Source organism: Varanus komodoensis, unplaced genomic scaffold, assembly GCF_004798865.1.
Source record: "Varanus komodoensis strain SLA01 unplaced genomic scaffold, ASM479886v1 scaffold11, whole genome shotgun sequence".
Lineage (NCBI taxonomy): Eukaryota > Metazoa > Chordata > Lepidosauria > Squamata > Varanidae > Varanus > Varanus komodoensis.
Genome location: NW_025335317.1, coordinates 7,836,945 through 7,852,932, shown reverse-complemented (window position 1 = coordinate 7,852,932; position 15,988 = coordinate 7,836,945). Strand labels below are relative to the sequence as shown.

Here is a 15,988-nt window from a genome sequence, read left to right as displayed (position 1 = left end):
GGTTCACTTGGCAAGCAGCTTCCTTGCCTGCAAATCTCACCTGCACTGTGATGATCCACCAAAACCTACCTAGGACAGGAGCCAAAGATGACCACTGCTTTATTCCTTGGTGGAACGATACTTCTCTTTAATGAGAAGGGGTCTACAGGTTAAAAGTCCTAGCAAGAAAGTGATGCTCTTTGCATCCATACAGGAGGAAGGTCCTCCATCTTGCCCTTTCCCAGGTAAGTTTGGTGGATCCTGAAGGACATCCAAAGTGTGCTAGATGATTTGAGCACCTGAGGAACACATGAAGGATGAACTTAGTCTTTTCACTAAAACATCAGTAGTGTGTGTATGAGTATTCTGTTGGGGTTGTAACATTGTGTTTTAGTAACTCTCTCTTTCTCTGACTCAGACTGCAATCCTACTTGAAAGTAAATGCCAGTGAACTTAATTCTGTGAAATATCCATAAAATTGTGCTGTTAGCAGGTTTGTTAACCTCAGTTGTATTAGGAACTAGGTACCCATCTCCATAGAACAAGTCACCAAGTCCTCCAAATGTTCCTCTCCACCACAAAGGATAAAACAAGTCATGGTCAGCCGTTGTTGCATGGAAGCATGTGTGAACATCTTTAAATCAACCCTGCTGCATTCATGAAATCTCCACTGATCATTATGAAAACTACGAGGTTTCTGCACAGAATTTAATGGGATGTAGGTGGCACAGTGGTTTAAACTGCTGTGCTGCTGGGCTGGCTGATCAAAAGGTCGCAGGTTCGAATCTGCACAACGGGGTGAGTTCCCATTGATCCATCCCAGTGCAGCTCCTGCACAGAATTTCCTTAATGAGAAGCCCTGTTCTCTTGATGAAATGCCAGTGACTACTATAACCAGTTCACCCATCAAAGCAACCTTATATTCAGTGAGTATCTTCTCTACCTGGGTTCATGTCCTTGCAAAAGATCTTATGTAATAGCGGTTCTTATTCTCTCTTATCCTGCCAAGCCCAGGTCCTTGATTCCTAGGTTGGTTTACTATTGGAAGCAGAGAGAGATGATGAGAACTACACTTCTCAAGGAGTACCACTAACTTTGATCTACAAAGCACCATCAGAACCAGAAGTGGTACGCTTTTCTTTTTTTCCAAGACACTTGCTGAGAAAAGCTATTAACTGCAAAGCTTATCCCAGGGTGGTGGAAGAGATAGGGAAACACATTGCAATGTATGGTAGGGGAGAAACTAGGCCTTGTAGCACCATGCAATAGTCTCACTGCAAACATGGCAAGCTGGGTAGAGTCCATTCGTCACTAACACCTGCTTCTTTATTCAGAAAACGGTTTGATCAGAAAGATTACTAAAGCAAAGAGGCACAAACGTTGGGGTAATTCAGAGAAACGGTTCATGTGAGAAGAGTAGATGTTGTCTAGTAGGATATACAACTTGGTAAATTCACCCCCCATTGCAGACTCCGTGTCCATTGGTTCCAAGAACCTACCTCCCAAAAGGGTGTTTTTTCTTCCACTAAGCAGTCCTGTGACCACTACAATTCTCATATGAAAACTGTGCAACTCGACCTATGCATTGTCAGAGTATGTATTATAACTTACCACATCCAGATCATTTCATAAGCTGTTAGGAAGCATTTTGTGAGAAGGACTGTTCCCAAAACAGAAAAGGCACAGCACCTGGAAACCCACAGGGGCCAAAAGCAGATCCAGAGTTAGGATGTGGTGACATTCTTACTCTCTTCACAAAACCACATGTATCCCCAGGACTGCAACAAAGCCAGAGAGAGAGACAGAGACAGAGAGCAAGCGAGCAAGCGAGCGCTTTCCGATCGGTGCGCAGAGCTTTTTCAATGGCATGGGTTAGCGCATTCAAGTCAGAGGCTATACGAAGTAATCAACAGAGACATCAAGTGATGCAAATGTTTTTTGTGTGGTGATGAATCGGTGACGGCTCATTGGAATCGTTACTTGATGCAAGACTCAATGAGGCTTTCTCGGCATAAGCAGCAGGATGAAGTGGTAAGAGCCTGAAGTGACAAAATGGCCTTTCAGAGTTAAGATGGGAAGAGCGGAACTATTTTCAGTGCTCTTCTTTTTCACACAGAAACACACAGAGTGTATATGGTCACATATATATTCCATATATCCAGGTAGAAAGCTAGCACATTGGGGAAGGATTGTTCTAGCCCAAATGGCCTGGTTTTCTTTTTACAAGCCATTTTTGTGTACGTGTCCCACAGTCTGAAAATATGCACTCCTTTCTGCAACCTCAGAGCTTTTTCATTTTGTGGGGCAGTTCCAAGCCCAAGAGGTAAATCTGTATCTGCTGGTGAGCCTGAAATGAAGTCTGAACACAAGGCAGCAACGCGACTTAAGATTCCATTTCCCTGCTTTTGCTAAAATGTATTTTTAGGGTTCCATGCCTTACCACAAAGTCCAGGAGCATAAAGTAATTTTTGAAGCCAAGAAAAATTTCACGTTCCTCTGGGACTGCAGTGCCAAGACTACATGTACTGGAAGATGAACCTGATCATTTTAAGTATAACTATAACTAATAATAATATCAATACTAATAACAATTATGATACATATTGGAACTATAATTGCACATGGTCCTAATCTGGAACAGAACCAGCATGTTCCTGGAAGAAGGGTTTAAACTTTTTCCCATCCATTCCTACCAGGCAGAATTTCACCCCCATCACAGAGTGAGTTTTTAAAAAACCCTTTAAAGTGCATATGATAGGGAATATTTTATCCCCCCTCATTTGAGGGGGTAAAATTTGAGGAAGAAGGTTTAATTCCCCCCTCCTGGAGCATGCTGGTTCTGATCCAAATCAGGCCTGTGTTGAGTTACACTGAAGAAAAGCAACAAGCTAAGCTCAGCTCAACAGAATCAATTTTCTGGAAAGTTTTGGGCTGGAAATATTTCTGCGGGGGTGCAGGGAATCAGTCTGTAAAACTGCCAGGTAAATGTTTGAATGAGTTTCACTTGCAAAGGTTCACTTGCACAGCGGAATTTTTAGTTTGGCTCAGAAAATACTTTAATAACCTAAACAGGAATGGGCAACAGTCTTCTGGCCTACAATTTCACCTTGGGCTATGTGGACAAAACTGAGGGTACCTACAGGTCAAAACATCCTAAGGGGGTGTATGTTGTTTTTGTTGCTGCTGCTGTTGTTGCCACATGTATGGTTCATCTTTCTTCCTCTTGCAAGGAACCTGAGGTGGCTAACAAGGTCCTCCTCCTCTCCATCTTGTCCACTCAACAGCCCTGTGAGAAGGTTAGCTTGATTTGAGTCTGTGTTTTGCCCAAGGTTACCCAGTGAGCACCATCGCTGTGTGAGAACTAGAACTCAGATCTCCTGAGTCCCAGTCTAGCAGCCACTACACCACAGTGGTTCTCATACACACTCCCTTGCCCTAGGGAGATCTAATTTAGCATGTTTATTTTACTTGTATTTATTAAACAATGTATCTTTAATAAGTATCTCATGAGACTATTTTGTCTCAACAAATCACAAGCACTTGACCTAAAATATCAAAGGAAGAAAGGAAGCACATTTATAAAGTGATCCTGTGGCCCCCTGGACAGGTTTAGGAGGGCAGAGGATTCTATGGGTTCCCAGATCCAAGGATGGGAAAAAGTACCAACTTCAGTGCAGGGGATCCATGCTTAGATCACTCTGCCAGCTCGCAGCAAGCTCAGCAAGAACCACACTGAACTGGCAAGAGTGACTTGGAGCATGAATAAAGGAAGCTGCAATGACTCTTACAATGCATCCTGGCACCACTCCAGCCTTGCTCACTTGCCCCCCAACATACCTCTGTTAATGTCCAAAAACAACCTTCTATCTGGCTTGCAGGACAGGAGCAATGTGGACAAACATCACCCCTGTAAGCATCACCATCACACTCTTCCTGAGGGCTTTTGAGCATCCCTATTGCATCAGGCCCGTCACTGAGGGAGCAATCATACACATGTGCAGAGTCCTGTGACTCTCAGCATCCCCCAGCTGACAATCACCCAACACCCTGCCCCCATTAATTACAGCTTTGAAACTGTCAAGGATGCCCGATGCTGTGTTTGCAACTGACATCCATTCATTTTGTCTGATGAACTCATGGAATGGAAAATTTCCTGCAGAAAATTAAAGTAACGGAAGCAATTCTGCCCCACCTCCCTGGCTCACCTACTCCTACATGATGAGCGGAACGTGTCATTTGCCCTTTATACATTCTTTTTTCTCTACTTTCTTAAACACATAATCCTGCCCTCGAATGGCATGGATCAGTCAACAAGATTTCTGTGTTCAAAGTTCAAAGGATTCATTATACCTTTCCATATTTGGGGGAGGTGTCAAATATGTGAGGCGATGTCGTCAATGGATCCACAGGCAAAGCCAGTTCAGGCGGGAAGGAGGCCAAGCCGGGGAATACTGGGCTGCCTGTCTGATTCCACAAGGCAGCAAAATGTCAACACCACCTCTAGCAGGAGCACGAATGCCTCCTGGTGTCTTTTCTGGACCTCAGGCTCAAGCTGCACAGGAAGTAAACACAGCTTCTGTATGCCGCATTGGTCAAGAGACTGTGCAGGATAGTGTATTTCGCACCATGGAGATTTTCCAGCTGCTGAGAAATATGCAGCTTCCAAATGGTGTCATCCTATCACACGGGCACATACCAGGACAGATTAGGAAAGCTGCAAGAACATCTACATCAACTCTCAATACTGTTTAGGAAACTGAGATTGGTATATGACAAATGCAATGAAAACTGTGCAGGACTTGACCCCATACCCGTAGAGCAATTAATTCCTTATGTGGAAGAGGATGGCTTTAAGCATGAAGACCGAGGAGCAGCCAGCCAACTTCTCTTTGCAAGTGAAGATTGAAGGGAAATCATGGAAGTGAACACAAAACTGAAACAGAAGAATCAACAGCTGAAGCAAATCATGGATCAATTACGGCATCTCATTTGGGACATAAATGAAATGTTAGCAATGAGAAATTGAAATAAGTTTCCCCTTTTTCTCATGATGGCACCTGATTTTATTTGCTTGGGAAAAATAATAGAACATATTCCTCCCCCACCCCCTGCTATCTTATCCCAGTAGTGCACAGTCTTTTGAAATAGCCAAGACAATGAAGATGTTAATATGTATAAAAATGAGTGTATATAGTATGTGTAAATCATCTGTTCTGTTTTGTTTTTTTGTAAGCTGTCCTGAGGCGTTTGCAATAGGACGGCATATAAATATCACAAATAAACAAATAAATATTTCAGTGGGAATTTTCTGAGAAGCTAAAGATATTTTTTTTCTCCCCCCCCTCACCCCATGGGTGCTGTCACACATTCACAAGGTACAAGTACAACCTCTTTCCAGATGCACACGAGTTGGAAGTGAGTGCAACAGGGAAATATCAGCAGGTGATGGAGTTCTACGTTGCCTTAAAGAGGACTAATGACTTAGTTACAGAAGCAATTTGCCTGAGGTCGTGTTCAATAAAGTAGAATATCTTGAATTGCTATGGTTACACAAGAGGGGAGTCAACATTTCTAACACTACTACGCCTTCCTGCTGTCAAAACCCAACCGTTCCTTCTTCCTTTATCCTTTTTTAAAACAAACCAGACAAAAAAGAAAGTGATTCTACTTACTGCAGTTCTGAAAGAATTTCATTTAAAGGAGGGGGAAATGTGTCAAAAATAGGAGAGAGAAAAGCATACATTCTAAAGAAACCAAAAACCAGAAAACAGCCAATTGGTGGAAACGGTTTGACGTGCATTTCAGAAAGTGAGCCAGCAGAAAACTCTATTTAGCATCTCAACTTTACGCATTAGTATTATTGATTATTAACCAATTTACAGAAATCAGAATCAGAATAGGGAGCAGAAAAGTGTAGCCCAAGCCTATTTGTCATAAAAGCACAACTAACAAGAATACAAATTGAGGCTCCTAAGACTGCATTGATTATTTCTGTGAATGGGATGTGAGAGTATCTGGCAAAGTGAAGGACCGCTGTATCCTGGCTGAATCATTTATAGGATGGTGATGTTGTACAAACACAAATAGTTTGGCTAAGTGTTTTATTGCTCCTGTTTGCAATTTTGCCTTCTGATATCAATTGCATGCCAGTGTCCTGGAGGGGATAATGAAGAGATCGCATGAAATAGTCTGATTCACTTCTCATGACTGGAGAACTCACTTTGAAGGGCAGCCTCCTGAAGTCTGAATTTACCAAGCAAGGGCATCCAAACGAAGAAGCCAGATGTTTAAATTCTGAAAGTTTTCTCTTCTTTAAATCTGAGCATAACAACTATACATCTTCATTAATGCCATGCAGATTGTTAGAGAGCAGGGAATGAGACTAAAACCCAGGGGTATCATGCATGCTCTCAGGTGCTGGCATGCAAAACAGCAACGGCTGAAAGAGGAGCCAACAGGTGTAAGTGCTGTGCTGTCACGTGCAACAAGCATGCCTCCCCATGTGTTTTTGCTATGCATGCAAGTGGGGACAGGGGTCCAGTGCCTGGGCAATATCAACAGCTGAGCCATCAACCAAATTCTCTTTGCCCTTTTCTTTGAGTGCTGGAATGGTCATCACCACTGCTAATGTCAAGAAGGCACCACCTAACCCTTAGAACAGAGGGAAACCATGTTTATTCCCCTACAATCTTTATTCCGAAGAGTAAAGAGCATATGGGGTCCTTTTGCCATTGAGTTTCACATGAGTCTGGATTTGCCTATTGGAGTGACATTTCAGATGGAATTTCAAGAAAGCATAAATTTTCATAAGCTCTTGGTTTCCAGCAGAGAAGTCGGGCATTATTATATAGGCTTTGCACTTGCCCAAAATAACTAGGTCATGCCCAAAAGTGTAGCCAAAGCAAACCTCAGCTTCCCAATGCCCATTTCCTTCTTTCCATTTGAAAACTAAGCGCACTTGTATTTCTAAGCACCAATGTAATTGCCTACAGTAAAGTACAACTTGGCAAAAAAATTACATTGCAAGATTGCAAACACTTAAGCGCTGCAATAAGGCTTCTGGCATGACCAACCAATGCAATCTTACTATTGCAGGGATCCACATTGTAAACTGGTGTTTGAAAATCATCGTGTATTTTCCCCCCAGAACATGGCCCCAGCTAAACAGGGATGAACAGGCTGAAGTTAAACCCAGCCAAGACAGAGGAGTTGATGGTGAACGGAATGCCTTCTTTGGGTGCTGGCATTCAACCGAGGGTTGAATGCCCCCTGAAGGTTCAGATCCATAACATGCAAGTCCTCCCTGATCCCATACTGTCATTTGATCTTCAGGTGGCAGCTACGGCAAGAAGTGCATTTGCACAGTTACGCTTGGGGCACCTGCTGTGACCCTTTCTGAATCCATCTGACTTGGTCGATTTTTTTTTTCACGCCTTGGTTACATCATAGGTGGACAACTGCAACACAGTCCATTAATGCCACCTTTGAAGAATGCCTGAAAGCTTCAGCAGGTGCCAAATACAGAAGCCAGGCTGCTAATTTAATAGCCAGCATCAGCATCATTACACCTGTCCTGAAATACCTGTGCTTGTTGCCAAGTGCTTTCTGGGCTCAGTCCTAGGTGTTGGTTTAATGTTCAAGACTCTAAATGTCTTAGGATTTGGCTATCTAGTTCTCAGAGTTGTTGTGAGAATAACATGGGGAGGAGTTCCTTGAAAGGAAAAATCACTAAGATTCAACCAGAAACAAGAATCCCTGTGTTATTCAAGAAACTACCTCACGTGCTACTATATAAATTGATATAAATAAATACATAAATACTACTTGATCACCACCAACAAGAATCTGCCTTGAATAAATGGAATAGCCCAGTAGGACAGTGAATACAAATGCCAAGTCAGAGATCCAGGACAGATCTGTTAAAATGCCAGCTAGAACAAAAGGGGATTCATCCATCTTACTGGGCAATAAAGCACAGAACAGTAACCTAGGAAAGGGAGGCATTGTAAAATTGACTTCCAAGGTGCAGATGGGGGTTTTTATACTCAGGGCTGCAGTTCCACCGTCGCCCTGAAACTCAGCAGGGCTCAGTGAGATAGTTTTGACTGTGAGATACAGGCAGAAAATCTGTATCCGGCTTGCTGTCCCTATTTATTTCATCAATTTATTTATTACATTTCTATGGTTGACCTTTGACCAAAGTTCTCTGGGCAATTTACAAGCCAAAGCCTAAAACCATAAAATGCAATAACCTAATAAAAGGAGAAAACCATAATTTTAACAGAAATCAACATATTAGCCAAAATAAAAGCCGGCAGCACTACAAGGATCAAAAAAGGATGAATACAGTCTTTTTTATTTTTCATAAAGGACTGAAAAGACATTTCTGCAGATGTTTTTCCACAACTGGGCTACCGCCACCGAAAAGGCCCTGTCCCTTAGTAGCTACCTGCCTTTAGACAGGGATCCAGCACAATTTTTCAGAAACTTTCTCCTCAGTTCAGATCAGTTCTTAATAATACTGTGCTTTTCTGAGGTCTGAGGACTACGGGAAGCACATTTCCTTTTTTACTGATGGTGGCATACCAGAATGGGACGATTACAAAGAGGGAAACTGTTTTGTTTGCTTCTTTCTTTCTTTTAATAATACCTTTGCCTCCTCTAAAGGAAGCTTGTGAAAAGCACTCTTTAAAAACAGAAGTGAAACTGGAGAGTCACAATGTTGTCTAACACCCCCTCCCCCCATAAACAACCATGAGTAGGGAGTGAGACGGACACAGCAAGGGCTTCTGTAAGAAAGTTCTACAGCTCTACTCAAAGGCTTCCTTCAGGGTACACTGGCTCCAGCCCAGCTTCACCTCCGACACTCACATGCAGTGTGAGAAATGCTCCTTGTGGCACCCAATCGGCCTGCAGGCTTTTATTTGCACTGCACAGTGTAAAATGCATTAATGCATGATCTTCTTACAATGCCATTCCTATGCAATGCTTTTGCTGGCAAGTTTCAGCTAATAATAATTATACCCTAATAATAAAAATAATGATAATGTTTGTTTTATTTGTTTATTGTTTTTATATGCCACCCAATACTAAAGTCTCTGGATGGCTCACAAAAAACCAAAAAAAACCCCCAAAACCACCATTTATAAAATTGATCCTACAGTGTTTTCCAAGCGTTATCTCCTACAGTGGAATTCAGCTGACACAACATGAGAGCTCTTCACTTCACCACTGCTTTCAGGGATTTCTCCTTAGAAACTTCCCCAGCCTCCTCTTCTCTCAACTTTCCTCTGACCATTCATTTTTCGCACCCTCCTGGCTGCAAACCACAGAGTGGATGTAGGTGGGCCAAAGGCATTTGGCTCTTGGAATGGCAAGAGGAGGAGGAGGAGCAGGTGAAAAACAGAAACTGCAAAACACGGTGATTCTCTGCTTGGGCTTTTGCAGGCTACCTCTGGGAGGGAGCATCTGAAAGAGGCAATGACCTTGAATATATGAATGGAGAAGAGTTGTCTTGATGCTATCTAAATAATAAATGCTAATAACGTTGCCTAAATAAATGCCATCAGCTATTTGTTGGAACGCTGTGGGAGGGGGGAGCACTTTGGGCATGATAAAATACAACCCGCAAAGTAGCTTGGTGCATGAGAATCAGCAAGAGAGTATGATGCTGCTAGGAAGGACCCAGTCCGCTGGAGAAGATTTAAAATAGGGGAATGGAACCCCAGTTGGGTAGGTCCCAGCTGGAGTCCCTCCAAAGCCATTCTTCCATTTCCGGGCTCCAGCTCTTATAGAACCACAAATTGTTTCACACCTTCTTAGTTTGTGCACCCTTTTTTCCATACACTAAAAGTTTGAAAAGTTTCAAAGGCTTCATGGTATTAAGCTAAAATACAGTGGTTTTCTGGCCTCACCCCACTGGAGTTTGGCTCCACACCCTTGGCTTTCAGATCTGCCCACCAGGGAGTTGTGGCCCCTGAGAGTTTCCCCAAATAGGATTGACCCACAGATAGAAAAAGGTTCTGTACCCTTGGCTTAAAAAGTAATCAAGCAGGGATCATGTAAAACCGAGAAGCACGGTATTAGCTGTCCCACAGAGTGGCAGTGTTTGCAGAAATGTGGCTATATTGTGACTTCTATATTGTGGTTTCTATATTGGCAATTTAGCCTTTGACAATGACTGGCCAGGCTTTCCCAATATCATGGAGGGGCAGGACAGGAAAAGGAGAAATAGTAGGGACCTAAGAAACAGAAAATTGGGGCCTAAAGAGGCAGTAAGCCAAGGTGGCAAAGACATATTGGAAGATTAGATGAGTGGCAAGATGAAGAAAAGGTGCAGGAGAAGGAGTAAAGATGTAAATGGAAGAACTACTGTGTTTCCCCAAAAATAAGACTGGGTCTTATATTAATTTTTGCTCCAAAAATGTACTAGAGCTTTTTCAGGTGATGTCTTATTTTTTTCATATGCAACAATCTACTTTTATACATTTATTCATGTACAAAAATCTACATTTATTCAAATACAGTCATTTCATCTTCTTCTGGAACATTGTCATAACTCTCCAAACCCCAAATTGTGTTGCACCAAATGTACTAAATGCATCTGTTTGGCTGATGATCTTAACTGGGGCTTATTTTAGGGGTAGGGTTTATATTACGAGCATCCTGAAAAAATCATGCTAGGGTTTATTTTCCAGATAGGTCTTATTTTTGGGAAAACAGGGTAGGAGAAGACAGGCATAGTGGAGTATAAGCAAGCTCCTCCTGACAACTAATAGTAATGCAATTCTTCAATCCTGCCCCTGCACCCCGTAAAAATGTGCAATCATTGTCTGTGATTATTTTTAACAAGAAAAGAAAATTGGGTTAAAAATGCTATTGAAAGTATGGGGTATTTAATAAATGAAATACTAATCAGTATTATCATGCTGACCTACTTTACAGAATGTCTTTTGTGACATGAAGTGTGCTGTTGAAATATATAATGGAGGCTCTTCTATCGGAAAATAAAAAGGTCGTTAGTTTGGCTCCTCTCCCCTGTAATGATGTGTAAAGCACTTGCAAGTTTGCTTCCACATCATTAAAGAAGCAAACATTCCCCCAGATGTAGAAGTGGGCACATTTTCCAAATTTCAGGGGCTATTTTAGTGTCCATAATTTCATGCCCGTGGGCAGTCCCTGTTTTCTCGACCACATCTCAGTGGCAGTAACGTTGGACAATCACAGGGGAAAACTCCAGGCAAGGAATTAAAGCAGGTTTGCTAACTGAGGTCCCACAGGTGCAACAAATTAAGGTGGTCACTATGGTATCCAAAACACATTGCTTAAAGCCAAAATTAATGGATATGCAAAATTAAGTTCACTTCCTTTATCGATTCCTCTCCGGCTGCACTCAATTCTAGAAAGAGTCATCAAAAATCATCTTCCATTAGCTGTCAGCCATGAAGGACTTAAAAAACAGAATGTACATCTTCCAGGGATAGCCTCTTAGGAGAGCCAAATGCTCTGTACCTTGTGGTTAATATCAGAATCACACTACTCATATTTCGTTATTAAAGGTAAAGGTTTCCCCTTGACATTACGTCCAGTCATGCCTGACTCTAGGGGGCGGTGCTCATCTCCGTTTCCTAGCCGAGGGAGCCAGCGTTTGTCCGCAGACAGTCTCCGTGGTCATGTGGCCGGCATGGCTAAACTCCGAAGTGCACGGAACGCTGTTACCTGCCCAGCTAAGTGATACCTTTTATCTACTTGCCTTTGCGTGCTTTTGAACTGCAAGGTTGGCAGGAGCTGGGATGGAGCAACGGGAACTCACCCCGTTCTGCAGATTCGAACTGGCAACCTTTCGATCAACCAGCCCAGCGGTTTAAACCACTGTGCCACCTGCAGTCTCGTTATTACTGCTCTGCAAAACTGTAATTCCGTGTTCCTCATATTCTAAAAATTGTTATTTATTTATTGGTCTGCCTGCCAGTATAGGAAAGTCATACAGAATCATCTCAGGTGCATCTCTGGCCATCTCCACGTATTTTCGAGGCCTGGTGTTGCCCAGCCAAGGTTACGATGGGAGTTCAGCATCCAGAATGTATAAAACCACTTCTCCTGACTTTCATTTGCTATCAGAAGGAAGTACTTCTTCAAGAGCTACATCATAAGCAATAAAATGAACTGGGTAGCCACAGATAATTACATACAGTTACTAAATGCAAATTAACTTCATTTGTAGTTGTTATTATTATTATTAATTATTATAATTTATGTACTGCCTTATTGGCTCAAAAGGAAAAAAAGCCAGTGTGTAGCTATTTAAAATAAACCCTTAAAACCATAACAAAAGGAACAATAAAAGCCATAAAATACGATCACATTAAAACAGCTACATAATTTAAAAGGCTAAATTAAAAAGATGTGTCTTCACGTGCTTTCGAAAAGCAAAGAGCAAAGTGGGGGGACAATCATCACTCTCAAGAGAGCAAACCCCACTGTTTGGGAGCTACTTAGAAGGTGGCCATTTCTCACACACCCCAAAACCAGGCCTGTGTGGGCAATGGTGCCCTCAGAAATGCTTCCCCTGTGGATCTTAATTCCTGAGCAGACTCATAACAAGACAGGTACACCTTAGATGTCCAGGTGCTGAGCCATTTAGGAATTAAAAGGTTAAAATCTGAGGGGGAGCTGCTTTTGCACCCATGCCCACCTTGCTGGCTTCCTACTCAGTGAGCAGAATATTTGACTAGGTAGACTCTAGAGCTGATCCTGCATTACCCGTCTTTCATTCTTAACAGCAGAGCCTTGATTTGTTTCTAGAAAGCAACTGACCAACCATGTAGCTATTTCAAGAAATGTGTGGTGCAGCCTGGATATTGTGGCCCCAACCTGACAGAAAGGACCAGAACCACCCAAAATAGCTTCACAGTGGCTGAGCCCCAGCAGGAGTTCAGATAGTATGAAAGCCATTGAGGTCCAGGAGAAGTGATGGGGTGATTCTCTCCCACATGCTGTTCACAGAATAGACCACTAATCAAGGTAACCAAAGCAGTCTCAGTCCGCTATCCCATCCACGTGCTCAACTCAAGTGAGTCCAGGTATTACTATCAATTACGATCTTCTCAATCATCTTTGTCAAGAATAGTACAGGTGAGACTAGCCCACAGTTGGGTTGATTTCCCAGGAAAAAGGCAGCTTTCTTTGTTAGGTTTCCATTACTGCTCTGTTAAGCCATTAGGAATGATGCCTTCCCACAAAGAGGCAGCCAACAGGTACAGGGAAGGAGTGTAAATATGGCCTTCACTATTCGCAATACCCTGCCCACATGCCAAAGATCAACAAGCAGGAAAGAATTCAACACAACTGGACAAGCAGCTCCCAAGGTTCCATCAGTTTGAACTGCTCCATCTCCCTCTGCAGCATCCTGACTGGAGATAGACAGAAATATGGTGGCAACCAAGTGAGCTTTCTTTGTGGCCTTCACAGCCCTTTAAATGGTCTTTAAAAAGTCTTCTCCCTGATTTTGGCTGGATTCTTTCTTAGTTTTTCTCCAAAAGCAGTCTAGCGGGCATCCTTCCTGTTTCATTGACCTCAGCTCCTTGCTAAGCCAAAGAATCAACCTGGTAGTACTAGGAAGGACAGGAAGCTTAGGAGAGAGTCAATATTCCCAGTCATTTGCACATTCCAATGATTAGTGTGGGCTTCAGCAGTACCCCTGACAAAGGGACACAGAAAATTTCCCAAGCACATTCAGGAAATTCTTTGTATCCATCAGAACTTGGGGCTGGTCCTTCAATCCTCTGGGAGTCCTCCAAGCCCCCTGAAACCTTTACAGGTAGCTAGTCCAAAGCTAACTGGTCTTCCAATCTTCCTGAAGTCCTCCAGTCCTTCTGAAGTCCATACCAGTGGCCAGGCCAAAGCTAAGCAAGTAATGATCTGTCCATGAAAATGAAATCACATGTTATTCCTCTACCTTCACAGCACCAAGTCCACCAGAACACAATCCCAGTTGAGGAGTGTGTCCTGCTGCATGTGTAGGACCATATAACCAGTTAGAATAATAATAGCATTGTTATAAAGATGGAAGTCAACAAGCTTTAACATAGTGGCATGTTCCAGTTATGTGTTGAGGTGCAACTCAACATGTAAACAACCCACACGTTCACAAGCAATAAAACTAAAGTCCTTTATTGCTACTTGTCTACAAGATTTACAACTCTATAGATAAGCTCTACTGTTGAGGTCTTTGCAATGCAGATGCTAATCCTTTAGTGGCATCTCTCCCCAAGCCCAGGTGGGACTAGCTCTCCTGGCCCCGCCTTTCTTCCCTCTGGCATAACAAGGCTTGCCTTTGTTTCCACCTCCTCAGAGTTCTGCAATTGGTTGCTAGGGAAAAGTCTATCACGCCCCCTGTGCCTCCTGTGTCGTCCTCAGGAAGTTCAGCGTCAGTAGGGGGAGGGAAAGTCTGCTCTAACTCTTTCTGAGCAGAACTCATAGTGCCTTTTCCCTCGGGGCTCTCTTGCTTTGATGTGGGCTCGGGTGTTTGCTCAATGGGTGGGGAGTCAGGGTGAGGTACAGCTATCTGCTCAGCCACCCCCAAGCTAGGTTGTGGGGTTGGCATTTGGGTACAGGGTCCCAAGCACAAGACCTCTTTGTGAGGTGCTGCCCCTGTCGGGGCTTCAGGCATGACACTATGCAATCTTCATATCCCCCAATTTTATTTACTTCTTTATTAAATTTTATTTGACTTATATCCTGCTGTTTTTTATTTAAAGAACTCCAAGTGGTTTACATCATTCTCCTTATGCAGCTCTCAATTTTATCCCCACAACAATGACCCTGTGAGATAGGCTGGGCTGAGAGTCTGTGACTGGCCATAAGTCACCCAGTTGGCTCCAATGGCTAAGTGGGGACTCGAACCCAGGATGCCTGAGTCCTGGTCCTAGGCTCTAAAGCATTACACCACACTGGGTCTCTCAATTTCCCCCCTTCTCATTGGGAATTAACACTTTAGAAAACTGAACAGAAAGAAAATATCAGCCTTCCCCAACCTAGTGGTGTTGGACTACAAAACCCATACTCCTCAGCCAGCATTGCTAAGAGCTGGGTAGGGATGCTGGAAGTTATAACCCCATGCATCAGGAAGGCTCCCGCCTGGAGACAGCAAAATTACATTGTAAGAGTTTGACAAATGCCTTGTTTTGCCATTTGTAATTTCTAATTCTTTAACACTCCCCTCTGTACCTGCAAGGGCTAGAAGTATACTTAAATACCATCCAGAAGAGCGCACAGATTCAGAAATACCTTTGGGTCTACAACCACCTTACAATAACAATGTGTCTTTTCCTGTTCTACACCAAACTACATCAAAAGTCATAGATCTTTCCCCATTCAGAAATACACTTCACTAAATTATGCATCATTTTAAAACCTCTTACACACATTTATGAACCTGTTTTGAAGGTTTTTTTCCATGATAATGGAAAGTAGAAGGTGTACTCTTTAATGCTACTGTAGGCATATTCAAGAGAAGGCAAGAAAGATATCTATTTTGTTATAATTACTGCTGTGGAACAAGCCATTGGAGCAAGAAAAAGCTTGTCTGGAAAAGGCAGCTGGTACAGAATAACAGGCTAATGGCAAATCCTGTATAAATTCTCCGAGTGTGGATTTTTATGTAGTCATAATAGCACCATACATGAAAACACAGGAGGAGCCCCACATTTTTCAGAAGTACAAAAACCCAAGAGGGGGACAGAATTCCCCAAACAGCCCAAGGAATTTCCCGCCTCTCTCTCACGCACACAACTTAAAAGAACAAACCCTTAATAATGAATGCTATTGCTATTATTCAGCGTAGAAGCAAAGCAGCAGTGCAGAATAAAGTGGAATGTATAAAAACAAAGTTTAAAAGCTGAATTAGGAAAATACAAAGGTCTTCACCTGGAACTGAAAAGAATACAGACTGGGCACCAGGTGTGCCTCTTTGGGAAGTCCATTCCAAAACTGGGTGCCATGATCAAAA

General features: G+C 42.8%; 1 protein-coding gene and 1 pseudogene across 3 annotated transcripts in view; one reads left to right on the top strand and one right to left on the bottom strand.

The window, feature by feature from the left end:
* Nucleotides 1-15,988, bottom strand: part of NRG3 (neuregulin 3) — a 575,245-nt gene that overhangs the window by 530,035 nt on the left and 29,222 nt on the right. The gene's annotated exons all lie outside the window — the stretch shown is intronic.
* LOC123018168 lies at nt 4,386-5,175 on the top strand (annotated as a pseudogene).